At 43.4% G+C, this 10708-nt stretch overlaps 2 long non-coding RNA genes across 2 annotated transcripts in view; one reads left to right on the top strand and one right to left on the bottom strand.

Annotated features, from left to right (window-relative positions):
* Nucleotides 1-3398: 3398 nt before the first annotated feature.
* The window catches only part of LOC116084420, a 20577-nt gene continuing 13267 nt past the window's right edge, over nt 3399-10708 (bottom strand). The window contains exon 3 of the long non-coding RNA XR_004116101.1: nt 3399-3522. This is a non-coding gene — a long non-coding RNA (uncharacterized LOC116084420). The remainder of the gene's footprint in view (nt 3523-10708) is intronic.
* LOC116084421 overlaps nt 10479-10708 on the top strand; it is a 3787-nt gene continuing 3557 nt past the window's right edge. The window contains exon 1 of the long non-coding RNA XR_004116102.1: nt 10479-10599. This is a non-coding gene — a long non-coding RNA (uncharacterized LOC116084421). The remainder of the gene's footprint in view (nt 10600-10708) is intronic.

Here is a 10708-nt window from a genome sequence, read left to right as displayed (position 1 = left end):
ACAGAGAGGGAAGGTGCACTAAGTCTTTTATCCAGTCATACCCTTTGCATGAGAGAGTGACAGGGCAATGAGGAGACCGTGTCACTGGATGCTGACACTCCCCCATCTATTTTTATAACCATGGCCTTGGGCTCTGCTGTTTATGTTTCAAAGGGAGACAGACTTTTTATCCAGTAGAACCCAACAGAGTCCCTCAGCACCTCCCCTCTGCTTTATTGCACAGCCAGCGTTAAGAAAAAGCAGGCTGTTTTGTATTTTGTCTGTGATTGAATTTGCCAGAAGAATAACAGTGTAAAGGGATATATGTGGTGTACTCCAGAATACTTTTTGTATCCTGGGAAAACTTAGAGAAGACAAGCTCTTCAGAAGTGAGTAGGCACACAGCAGAGAGAGAGCTGGAAAAGGTGCTAGTCTTCAGGGTCTCCCTTCTTCTGCTTCCTTCCCTCATTCCATTTCTCTTTCCCTTGGAGGCCCACACATGGCCTTAGATAGCTGATCTAGCTTTCTCTCTTCTATGCCAGGATTAAAGGAGACAGAATCCAGAGGTGCCTAGCCTTGGGTAGGCTGCCTTGTAGACTTTGTCAGGACCAACAACTTGCTCATTTTCCTGATTTTTTAATCTGGAGCCAGCAAGAGAATCTGATCAGATAAGACTAGGAATCCCCCCTCCCCTGCATCTCTTTCTTTCTTTTTTTTATTTACCCCCTTTTATTAAAGATAGATTCTTTTCTCATACAATATATCTGGATTATAATTTCGATTCCTCCCAGTTTTCTCCTGACTACTTCTCTTCGGGATCCGCTCCCTTTCTGTCCCTCATTAGAAAAGAACAGGCTTCTAAGACATAACAACCAAAGATGACAAAACAAATTATAAGATGAAGCAAAAGGTATTGTATTGAAGTTGGACATGATAACCCAGTAGGATGAAAAGAGTCCCAGGAGCAGGCACAAGAGTCAGAAACCCACCCATTCTCAGTCAGGAGTCCCATAAAATCACTAAGCTAATAGCTACTATATATATATATATATATATATATATATATAGTACATATACATACATATATATGCAGAGGGTCTGGTGCCAATACTTTTACATGAATTAGGCCTTTATTGATACTTAAAAAAAAAAAAAGACTAGTAGTATCTGTTTTTACCCTCAGTCTCTGGGGTATGTGAAATCTCTGGTTCTCGGTTCCCCAAGCAGTCTTGGGTATGGGTTCCTTCCTGTGGAGTGGGCCTGAAGTCAAATCAGACATTGGCTGGTCACTGCCACAAGTTCTGTGTCACCACTGTCCCAGCATATTTTCAGGCAGGACAGATTATAGGTCAAAGGTTTTATGGTTGCCACTCCCTGTCTTGTTTTGTCCTTTTAGGGTCTTGGCTCTAGCAGTGGGGCGACCATGGTCTTTGTATGCAGGCCACCTCCACCCAGCCTGGAGTACGTTTGACAGGTTTTTTTTTTTTTTTTTTAGTATAGAATAAAGTTTATTCAGGGCATGGGGCATGGAGAGGGGAGTTAAGAGGGTAGTAGAGGCAAAGAAGGGCAGAGAAAGGAAGAGAGTAGAGAAGTAGAGGCTGGCCATGACCATGTGGAGAGAGGGGGAAGGGAATGGGGAGAGAGGGGGAGCAAGGGAGCGAGAGGCAAGAGAGAGAGGCAGGAGTAAGAGAGTAAGAGAGGTGACAGTTATTTTGAAAGAGAGGGAGACATGGTCAGAGCCTTGTGCATAGAAAGGACAGACTTGACTCAGGATTCACAGGGCCTCAGGGACATTAGCCCCAGGTAGCTAGTGTCATGAACCCATTGCCATTGTGCACACATACTGCATAGATTGGATAGAGACATAGATGAACCTTGACAAAGACAAGATTACCTTATTTATAACTACAGACATGAGCTTGGTTGATAGATACAGTGGCTCCTCATCAGCACACAGGACTCCTCTTTCCAGGAGCCGTGAGACTCTCTCTATTCATGAATGCCCCTCTTTACCAAGGGGCTTTCCCCTTCCTTATCCTTGGCTTTGAAAATCCTTTATGGTTTTTCTCGCCATGGTTTCCTCACCATGACAAGCCAGGAGTTCATCTTATCCCTGTGAAATAGATCAGCCTCAGATGCATTCAACCCTAGATACTTTAAACCTCAGATGCATTCGTTTAAAGCAAGAATGTATTTAAAACATAGAATGAGTGTCTTCAATGTATTGTGTCAGTCAGGAGGATTCTGTAAAGCTGTGGTAATGCTTGTTTCACCTTTGAAGGAATGATGAGCCATTTCACAAAGATTCCAAGAAGAGATACTTTGTATGTTGTTAAAAAGTCTAAACCATGTGCTCAAGGGGATAGTTTGAAGAATCAGGAAGAATCAGGATGGAAGGGATAACATCAAAAGGGCATATAAAACTACCTGCAATTCAGCAAAGGTCTTGTCTAGTTCTTAAAGGCAGACAAAGGTCTGAAAAGAAAATGTTAGTATATCAAATTTGACATCATAGCAGCCAGAACTTTCTAGAAGTTAGACTTGTAGTCATGTGTTGCATAATAACAGATCCTATGAGCATGGTGGTCACAGAAAACTCCACTGCCTAAAGATGTTCCCAGATATCCTGGTTTGTGTAAGGACTCTCTGAAGTACAATGAAATTGCCCAATGTATTGCACTAAAAGCATCTCTGTTATTAGGTGGCATAAGAGAACATCGAAGAATGGAGAGAATCAGGGACATAGTGAGCCAGGGCCTCTTTCAAGAGAGCCACCAGGCTGGACAGCTACCGGGAGAGACACTACCACAATGCAACCAGCAGATGAATTCTTTTCTCTGAGATCTAATTCTAGAAGCTCAAGATAAGGAAATAGGCTAAAACTTTCATGAACTCTTAGAAACATTTAGGTTTTTGTAAGTTTATGAATGCAAAAGTTCTAAGTGAATAAATGTAAGCCATGGTAATAGTTCCAGTTTACTTTCAACATTTTGTATGTCTTTGTCTTCCACCCTGTTTCGAGTCACATTTTCTTCAGCTCTACCAATATTACCACATCTTCCCTCTCCTCATGTTTGCCCAGTCCCCTTTCACACAGAATGTTTTTAATCTGTGCCTCGGTGGCAGGGATTTGGAGCACATAGAGAAGTTTCATGTCTGGCTATGCTTCTCATGTCTCCATTGGTACCTTGGCTAATCTAGTCTGGTTCTTCATGCTTCTCCTCTCCTCTCCCCTCCCCTCCCCTCCCCTCCCTTCCCCTCTCCTCCTTCTCTCATCTCCTCCTCTCCTCTCCTCTCTTCTCTTCTCCTCTCTTCTCCTCTCCTCTCCCCTCCTCTCTCCTCCCCTCCCCTATTCTTTTCTCTAGTGATGTTCCCAGATATCCTGATTTACGTAAGGATTCTGAAGTACAATGAAATTGCTCAATGTGTTGCACCAGAAGCATCCGTTGTTAGGTGATGTATGAGAACATTGAAGAATGTAAAGAATCAAGGGCCTCCTTCAACTGAGCCATCAGGGCTGGGCAGCTACTGGGAGAAACACTCCTGAAGGGCAGAAAGGAAAGAAGAAAAAGGAAATAATGAACACCAGATAGACTTAAATCAGTGTACAAAGTCCCACTTAAAGTCATTTTTTAAAAGATTTATTTATTATTATAAATAAGTACACTGTAGCTGTCTTCAGACACTCCAGAAGAGGAAGTCAAACCTCATTACAGGTGGTTGTGAGCCACCATGTGGTTACTGGGATTTGAACTCAGGACCTTTGGAAGAGCAGCCGGTGCTCTTATCCACTGAGCCACCTCACCAGCCCTAAAGTCAGTTTTTTAAAAACGTGGCTTGTTCCTGAAATGCAGGACCCCTAGAAAAAGCTAGAAGCCTGTCTCAGCCTTCAGACTAGAATAAATTTCCTAAATAAAATTATAGGTGTATGGGTGGTATGGGTGGACACTTATATAGTCTTTGCAAGAAAAATTTTCTTCTCAATCTATCCATTAGCTAATTATTGTATATTGATGTATGCTATGGTGTGTGTGAGTGCTGGCACACACATGCCATAGCACACATGTGGACCAGAGGATGAACTTGAGTTTTGGCCCCAACCTTCTGCTTAGTTTGAGACAAGGTCTCTCTTACATTTCCTGCTGCCCATGGAAGGCTAGTTGGCCTGAGCTCCTGGGGATTTCCCCATCTACAGCTTCCATTTCACCTTAGGAGAGCTGGGGTTATAGATGGGCTCCCTGTGGCTTCTGGCTTGTGTATAGAATCTGGGACTTGGACCTCAGGTACTAATGCTTGGGTGGTGAGTGACTCAGTCAATGAGCCATCTCTTCAGCTAAAACTTACGTTTTGAAATTTTTTTTTTCTCAGGTAGGATCTTCTTGTGTTGCCAAGAATGGCCTGAAATCTATGATGTTCCTACTTTGGCCTCCTGAGTTTAAAAATTACCTATGTGTGCCAAGAATGTTTCCAAATCTGAAATGAAAATTACATGTATTTAACCAAAAGATTTCTATGTAAAAAACTCAGTTTACATAAAGGCAACTTACAACTCATAAAGGGAAATATTTACTATACCACACAAACACGGCTAGTTTAGGCAAGGGAAAGTGGACATTCATGTCCTGACTTGTAGGTGTGAATTGACAACTTTTTAAAGACATGTCCCTGGCAATGCAGCTCACGAACTTTGAAACTTTCAGGTTCTGACAAAGAAGCCCCAATTATGGGCATGGGTTTCCTCTTTCCATACATATACTCATACTTACTTATGTATTTAAATATTTATTATTTATAGTCTGTGTGTATGTCTGTTATAGTGATATGCATGTGTGTATGTGTGTGTCTGTATAGGGATATGCATGTGTGTATGTGTGTGTCTGTATAGGGATATGCATGTGTATATGTGTGTGTCTGTATAGGGATATGCATGTGTGTATGTGTGTGTCTGTATAGTGATATGCATGTGTGTGGACATGTGCATGCCATGGTACATGAGAAAAGATCAGAGGACAGCGTATGAGAGGCAGTTCTTTTGTTTGTTTGTTTGTTTTTTGAGACAGGGTTTCTCCGTATAGCCCTGGCTGTCCTAGAACTCACTCTGTAGACCAGGCTGGCCTCGAACGCAGAAATCCGCCTGCCTCTGCCTCCCAAGTGCTGGGATTAAAGGCTTGCGCCACCACTGCCTGGCTGAGAGGCAGTTCTTATCTTTTATCACAAATTGCTCTGGGGATCTAACTTAGCAAGTCATCAGGATCAGCAGCAAACCCATCTTGCCAGCGAAGGACATGGCTTTCTAAAAACCACCGCAACAAAATGGTCTTCAGAGCTTTCTGTTAATGTTAGCTGTAAGAACTTCTGCCCCAGGACAGCTTATGATGATTTGAAACTGGAACCCAGGTCACCATCTAGGAAAGGTGCTATCGAAATCAGTCTTGACCCAGCCATGCAATACAGTGGTGTTCAGGGCCCAATGCTGAGGAAGGAAGTCTCATGTTGTCATGGATATTTGGTTGAAGCTATTGGCACAACTGTCCTGTATTTATTGTGTTCCAGTATTTATTTATTTATTTATTTACTTATTTCCATGGAGTCTCCCTATATAGCACAGACAGGCCTGTAACTTGTGATCCTCCTGCCTCAGCCTTTTGAGTGCTGGCAACATGGGCATGCACCACCACACCGAACCTCACTTATGGTTTACTAATAGGTTTTGAATAGAAGTGAGAATGGTTAAAGAACCAAAGCAGAATGGGGCTCCAGGGGTTCTTGGTACCTTAGCCCATTTGATGTAGACTCTCCTCCCTCCCCCATTGAGGAGCCATCTCTCATATGGTGCAGACAAGGTTAATAAAACTCTTAGGTATGGTTTTTTATGGGTGGGAAAGGCCTGCGGGCAGGAGGGATACCTGGAAGTTGTAATGTAGCACTCCTGGCACTGTCTGGTCATGTGACTCTCCTTCTCTTTCAGGCCTAGGGCTGGCTGTTCAAGGCACTCTTCTGTGAACTGATTCAAATGCCATCTGTCCCACCCTCCAGTTTATAACCGAACACACATTCAGGCACAAGTGTCTGGAAACTGGCCAGTGACCCCAGGGCAAGTACTGGAAAGTAGCAGAGCTTTCTTCATGTGCTATCCCTCCCCTATTAACTCCACATCACAGCCACAGCCACACACGCTTACATGCGCACATACTTGCACACTTTTATGTATCTGTAGAGAACCAAGGAACTACTAATGCTTGCTTTTTTCTCTTTGCTCTCCTGGTCTGTCCTCCTCGCCCTCCTCCCTCTGTCCTCCCCTCTCCATCTCTCCTCTCTTCCATTTCATTTTTGTCCCTCGCTGTTCACTTACAGATAGGTTGGAGGCCAACACAATTTGATGAATACAAAATGAAGAAATTGAATTTTAAGTGCAGGGCCTTGAAAGACATCAGGCAGGTAAAGGACCTGCGCTTTAGCTTTGTAAGCTTCATGACAAATCTGCCTTCTACACTGGCTGTGGCTTTTGTCATGTGCATGGATTCCCTTTCAGTTTTTCTAACCTATATAGTATTTATAAATTATATTGCATATTGTTTTCCATATTTTAAGATTGATGCAAATAATATTCTTCATGATTTCCTAACTTATATACTATTCATAAATTATATTATGTATTGTCTTCCATATTTTAAAGTTGATATAAATAATATTCTCTCTCTCTCTCTCTCTCTCTCTCTTTGGATACAGGGTTTCATTACATCACCCTGCTGTCCTGGAACTCACTTTGTAGACTAGGCTGGCCAGCGTGAACTCACAGAGATCTGCCGGCCTCTGCCTCTAAACTCATGTGACATCACTCCCTGCTCTCCAACTATGTTTTTATGCAACTCATTTTCCCCATTCAACATTTTATTCAGAACATTTATTGTTATGGATACACTTAGATACTCTAGTTTTCCAAACTGCCACACAGGATCCCATTCTGTGACTTCCGTAATTTACCCATCTCTTGGTTCTGTTTCCAATAAGAACAGTCCTTTGTAAGACGAGAGCAGACTACAAATACACAGATGCATACGCATCCCCACTGTGGAGCAGTGAAGGCAGCCTCATTTTGTTGTAAGAGTAGAATAGAACTACGTCAGTCAAACACAAGTCTTTAAAAACAATCCAGAACACATCAGCTGTGATGAACTCAGAACCTAGTCCCCAAGGCTCTGGTAAAAGACTTGTCTTGAAGGGACAGGAGCCTGATCCCAGAACTCACCTAGAACAAACAAGCTTGGTGGAGCATGCTTGGATTGTAAACGCTTACATGCTGGGACAGCCAGATGTGGGAGGCTGGGGCAGGAGGATCACAAATTTGAGGTTAGCCTGGGACATATGAAGTTTCAGGCCAACCTGGGCTACATAAGACAATTTTAGAAAAGAAAGAAGAGGATAATTTGGGCCTCCTCAAGCACATGATACACTCCAGTAGGAATTTGAAATACATGACTCGGGAAGAGAAATAGAGGGTGTTTACTGGCGTGCTGTTTGTGGTAATAAAAGGTTGTAACCGTATATATCTCTGTGCTAGGCTGTTTAATGTCTGTCTCCTCCACTGGACTGTGGGTTCTGTGAGGGAAAGCTTGCCTGTTTATCTCATTTTTATGCTATTTCCAGGGCCTTGAATAGCAAAACAAGTGGGAAAGCAAAGGAAAAGTGAGAAATTAATCCATCCTAGCTATTACTCAAGTAAAATGTGTTAAATCCATAGAATGGAATACTAGACAGCACATAAAAGACACGTATAATTACATAAATATAATTTAAAAATCTGGCAGAAAATCTACCTATATCCCCAGAGTGGTTGGTCTTGTGGGTGGAGAAGGACTTGGAATTATGGATAGTTTAGTTCTGTGAATAAATGTCTATTTTTTGAAAGGTGCTTGCATTTATGTATGTCCTGCTCAACTAAACCCATTTTTAATATAAAAGGGGGCCAGGAGAAGGAATATTTACAGACATATTTCTTGAGAACAAAACAACCCATGATTTTTCCATCATGTTTTTTTCCTGTAAATATTTTCTAGACTTTTCCCAGTGTTTTGTCTATCACATTTGTATTAATAAAAAAAGTTCAGTTTGAAGAGATTACTAAAAACTTCAAACATTCTCAAAAAGTTAGTGTGAGATCACCTTAACTATTTCCACTCTGTCTCCTGCCACTTAGCTCACAGAACTGTGCTTTTTTGAGTTTTTGTGCCAAGTTTCACTGCAAAGTTATACAAGGCCCAGTGTTTGGGAATGTAGAAAAAAAAAGATCCCAAGACTCATTTAGCCAAGGCTGGCCCCCTGCCTGCATTTAAATGTTCCACTTTATGGAACCAACCATAAAGCACACTCTGAGGATTCAGCTTAGGAGTGTATGATACTCAACCTCCATCTGAACGGCCCTACTCTCTGCCAATGGCTCCTCTCAGGTAAGAAAGTTTATCCTTCAACTCCTTTCTTGGTGTTGTATGTCAGGGATTTGGGAGCAGAAGCTGCTGCAGAGATTCCCTCCAGTCTGCCTCTGCAGAACAGGCATTTCTAAGGGCTGGTGACCAGCATCTGCCATTGGACCCTACTTCTTCCTCTCCACACCATCATGGGCTCAAAAGGGAACACCGTGGAATTGTTCATAAAATAGCTGGAGGAAGGGCTCACACCAGGATTCTCCAGGATGAAGGAGCTCAAACTGTGGACATTTCATATGGCTGTTTCAAGTAATGGCTGCCACCAATGAGCCCTGCTTTTATACTGAGACTTGGCAGTGAAAGAAACCCCAGGACCAGGCAGAGCTTTCTTCTCAAGTCTAGTCTGATCATAGGCGAGTACCAGTATTGTTCCTGACCATTATTTGTAGAGGCAGGGATTGTGCAGAATTGGAGGTTAGCCTTGTAGTTTTTCAAAGGCTTGACCTCAGGGGAGGGCATCTGATTGGCCCACCTGATGCCTCTGGGGTGCAGTTCAGTCTAGGGCCAGATGCTGTAGTAGATTTGAGACATCCCTAGCTTTGGCAGTAGCAGGGTTGGTGGTGGGGGCACTGTAAGTATGATCAGAGGTCAAGGACAGGAATAGGGTCCAGGGAGGTGGAGGCACTTATTCAAGGCTTGAGCATCCCATGAGTAAGAAGCAGTGCTTCCACTGCTTTCCACCTCACCTTGTTCCCTTCTAGATGCTATAGATGGGTAGTTGCAGGGGGACTAACACGTTTCCTGGGGACATACTGAGAACAAGCACAATTGTTACCACTCAGGGCCTTCAGTTAGCCATGGTGTGAGGAATTATCTTGATCTCCTTTAAGCCAAAGTCACAAGGTTGAACATTCACAATAATCAAAGCTCATTTAAGAAATAAACCGTACCTTTCCTTTTCCCTTCTAGGTTATTTTCCCCCCAGCTCGGCAATGGGTGTGTTCTAGCAGCCCGTCCCTCCCTGCTTATCCGGGTGCACCTGCCACATCTTGCTTCACACATGTGCCTCTGGCCCGAGAGTGGAATCCCACCCTCTCCCTAATCAAGCACCAAGGATGTGTGAGTTCATGGGAGATAATTGTGGCTGGTCTCTCACTAGGGGAACCTCTACCTCCTGGTTATTCACTCTGGGTGTGTGAACATTTGACAGTCAGGCCAGCAGCTCTCTCATGTACCCAAGAAGGGCCATTTTAAAAACTATGATAGGCTGTGCTGGGTACTCCCAGCCAGAAATAAGCTTAAAGATAAAACTTCTGAACCCACCTGTGTTCTTGTTCCTTTACTGCCCAGAGCCTTAGGGAGGATCTGGCTCCTGGGTCCCAGTGCAGCTGAATGTCCCACCTGCCTCCAGGCAAGGTCTTACCTGGATCCCTGCAAGGCCAGAGTGAGTCACCCTATTGGTATTGGTGGCTCTCGTGGTCCTATATCCAAGTTGTGCACAACAGAGACAGAGCTGGGCCCCATGAAGGGAACCACTCACTCAGTGAACACTCTTGCTTAGCACACACAACAGAAGCCTCCTTCAGCCTGCAGTTATCTAGTTATTTTTTACAATACATCTTATTTCATTTAATTTTGTGCTTGCCTGCATATATGTTTGTGTATTATCTGCGTTCCTGTGTCTGGAGCCCACAGAGGCTAGAAGAGGCTGCTGGATTCCCTGGAACTGGAGTTACAGACAGTTGTGAGTTGCCACGTGGGTCCTGGAAATCAAAGATGGATCCAAGAGGAACAGGGAATGCTTTTAACCATTGACCCACCTTTTCAGCCCTCCACTTAGTTATTTTTAAAGCTAGCCTTGACAACTTGAGGTTGGAAACAAATACTATTTAAATTTGTCTAAGCTGGATTCCTAAGAAGTAGGGGCCTGGTGACCAGCACCCTAACTCAGCTCAGGCTCTACATTTTGAAAGTGCTCAAATACTATTTGTCAAATGAGTGAGCCTCTCTTGGTGTTGCCAAAGATGGTTACTTGCTTCTGGGTAGTGTTCACAAACCTTTTTGGTGACTGGTAATACACCATACAGAGTGACACTGCAGACTTCTGGATTCAGCAGCCTGCTTTGGTGGGCGCACTGAGAAACCTTCAATTTCCATGGCCCAGTTTGTGCTCCAGATTTATAGATGGGACTAGAAGGTAAGGCCAGCCATGAGTTTACAGAGAGAATGGAGTCTCTGGAATGTGGTGGTGGTGGTGGTGGTGGTGGTGGCGATGATGATGATGATGATGATGATGATGATGATGA

This window comes from Mastomys coucha, unplaced genomic scaffold (genome assembly GCF_008632895.1).
Source record: "Mastomys coucha isolate ucsf_1 unplaced genomic scaffold, UCSF_Mcou_1 pScaffold9, whole genome shotgun sequence".
NCBI classification, from domain to species: Eukaryota; Metazoa; Chordata; class Mammalia; order Rodentia; family Muridae; genus Mastomys; species Mastomys coucha.
This window is presented reverse-complemented; position numbering and strand designations above follow the sequence as displayed.